Consider the following 2,986-nt stretch of genomic DNA (forward strand, 5'->3'; position numbering starts at 1 on the left):
CTTCAATGCTGACCCTGGCAGGAGCCATGGTTCATCCTTCGTACGGTAAACTGGAGAAACCTCCATACATGTTTCATCGTCATGCATGGAAGCGGAATGTACTAGATATAGACCACATCCACTACGCTGCAATGGATGGCTACCTTTGTTTCAATATCTACAAGGGTTGGATGAAGAGCAACAGCCAAGTGCGCGGTTCAAGCAAAGAAGTATCGGCCAAGAGGAATAGGGACAAGGACAAAGTCGAGGACGTGGATGAGGACTCCGAGTAAGGTGGCAGTGTCGTTGCTCATGGTGGTTCTAAACTTCTAATTCAGTGTCTACCGGATTAGTTGCATAGTTTAATTTCAGGTGTGCTTAGTTTAATTTGAGGGGTGTGTTGTGCTGAGCCCCCAGCAGAACTATGTTATGTTTCTTCTTGTTACTTTAACTCTTCAGTATGTACATACTACTAGTATTACTTTAATAGAATTTAGCACCCCAATTAAGCACGTACTAGCTTTTTAAATAGTACTATATGCATAATTTGGCGATGAGCGCTCTCTATATGTACCACCTTTTTTTTAATTTCAATTTTTGCTCCATGGCGCAATCCATCGATAGTACTACCATACAAAAGTATACATTTTTTAAAAGGCTAGAGTACTGTTCATCACATATATAGCCAGTTAAATTCTCAACCTAGAACGACGTGCATGCCATGTAGTAAACCGATTCGGAGGAAGTATAGTAAAAATGAGGTGATTTTACCGAGCGATTGGCGGGGGAGCATGGCCTGTCATGCGGTCCCACGTGTCATGATGTACCAAGGCGATGCGCGTGTCCCTCTTGAGGCAGAAGCAATACTAGTACGTGGTTTGAGATGATGGCGAACCGAAGTGTGAAATAATGGTTGCTTTGTCCGTCTGGGAAAGTGCGGCATTGTGATTTGACGTCTCATTGCTCATTACTACTACTGGGCCAGTACGAGTGGGGTGCGTCCCCCCTGCTGTTCTGCACTGTTATTTTGTGCTTGACACGTTGACCCGGTTGCTATATGTCCCACATGTCGGCGACAGGAAGTACATAATTCATGAAAGGGAGCGTCGACGGAGGAGTATAGTACAGAATTCATGAAAGGGAGCGACTTAGTTTTGGAAAAATCCATCTTTATGGAGTACGTACCCACTAGGGTTTATAGGGCTCATCTAAAAAACATTCGTTTTTCCGTTTGATAAGTCTCAATTCTACTATACTAGTAGTAGTACCATTACATGTTGGATTTCAAGGTGTGTTAGATCACCCGACGCAAGCAGTGTCAAGAGGAAACTAACCAATGCATGTACAAGTTCATGGAAATTTAGTGGTCATTCATGCATTCATTCTAATTAATGCCTCGGTAAACATAACTTCTTAAGAAAAACAAGCGTACTAATTACTTGTGCAAACTACGAAATTAATTCGACCACTCACCGTCTACCTTGGTTGGAGAGATTTTGAAATTGAGCCATAAACTGGAAAGGAGGGAGTAGTAACTTTTGTCTCGATTACTATTTGTGGCCTTGTATAGATGCACAATGTATTTTTTTTATAGTGGCCTTGTATAAGTAAATGGAGGGAGTACTAACCAAAGTATGTAGTAGGGACGAGGAGTAAACGGGGGGAGTAGTAAAATTTTCTCCTCGTGCTGCGAGCTACCGCATGCGTGGGCGAGGGACCGGGCATAAGGCGTAGTAAGCAAGCTTCACCTCATCCTGCGAGCCACCACGCCCGTGGGTGGGGGAGACGGCGTACTAAGCAAGCTTCTCCTCGTTCTGCGAGTTGACGGGACACATCAAAAGTACTCCAGTGTATAGAGCCTTGCCTCTAAGGTAGGCCCCACATGGTTTGCCTCTTTTTTTAATTTAACATAACGCGTCAAGTTGCAATTTGTTTGTTCACCCGTGGTAGACGATCCTCCCTCCACCTAGTGGACAACCAGTACACGTGCCAAATTACCACGTGGGCTGCCTTTTTTGTACAGAAATGAGCTCCAGCGTGTACCCACGCGGGTGTGGTTGGGAAAGAGACGGGAGTATGTGCGTCGTGCGTGCACCTCTTCTCTTCGTGCACGTTCCCCACCTACGTGGGTGTGTGTGAGAGAGATACAAACCTAGACATAATGCGCCGTCCATCCCCATGCCTCCGCCCAGTCCGACCACCAGTCACCACCATGCACCACTCCTCCTTACCTTATCTCTCATCTTTCTCCCTCCATTTTTATATACAAGGGGCCACTATCAAAATTACAATTTGCAGATATACAAGGCCACTAACACTAATCGATGCAATATTAATGGTGTTTGCCTCGTGGTACTAGCAAAGGAGGACATTAATTATCCCTTGCATGCATGCGGGAGTTTGTAAAAAAATGCATCTTGATGTTCCGTGCAATGCACGGGCATCTTGCTAGTCCATGAAAACAACACATGGCAAAATTCCACAACAAACGAGGGATTTGAATCTATTGGGAGGGGCTGTTTGGATCTTGCCTGGGGTAGCCAAAATATTGGCGACCCTTTTGTCCACCGGTGCCTTTGCCACCGATGAACGAGGAATGGCTCGGGTGCTCATGCTGTCATGCATCCTCCAGCGTGCACGTTGGAGACGAGCTTGCACGAGCTGTGTTTTTTTGTCCCACAACGCCGCCCGAGCCGCCCGCAGACCGACCGGCGACCCGCAAATTACGCCATCCAACCGGAGCCGCACACATTATGACAGCAACTCAACCAACCGGACGAAATTCACGCAAACACGTAGACAAACTGATATTTCATATAAACAACGACGAATATCATATAAAATACCAGATTTTCATACAAACATGACGGATTTCATTACATTCAAATGAACTATGCGGTGCTAGTTCTGGACAGCACAGGTATATAATACATGGCCTAAATGGTCGCCCGCCGATCGATTTGTGTTCCTCATGTCCGGCAGCACGATCACCGGACTGCCAGGAGCC

The sequence above is a fragment of the Triticum dicoccoides genome, chromosome 1A (genome assembly GCF_002162155.2).
Source record: "Triticum dicoccoides isolate Atlit2015 ecotype Zavitan chromosome 1A, WEW_v2.0, whole genome shotgun sequence".
Classification (NCBI taxonomy): Eukaryota; Viridiplantae; Streptophyta; class Magnoliopsida; order Poales; family Poaceae; genus Triticum; species Triticum dicoccoides.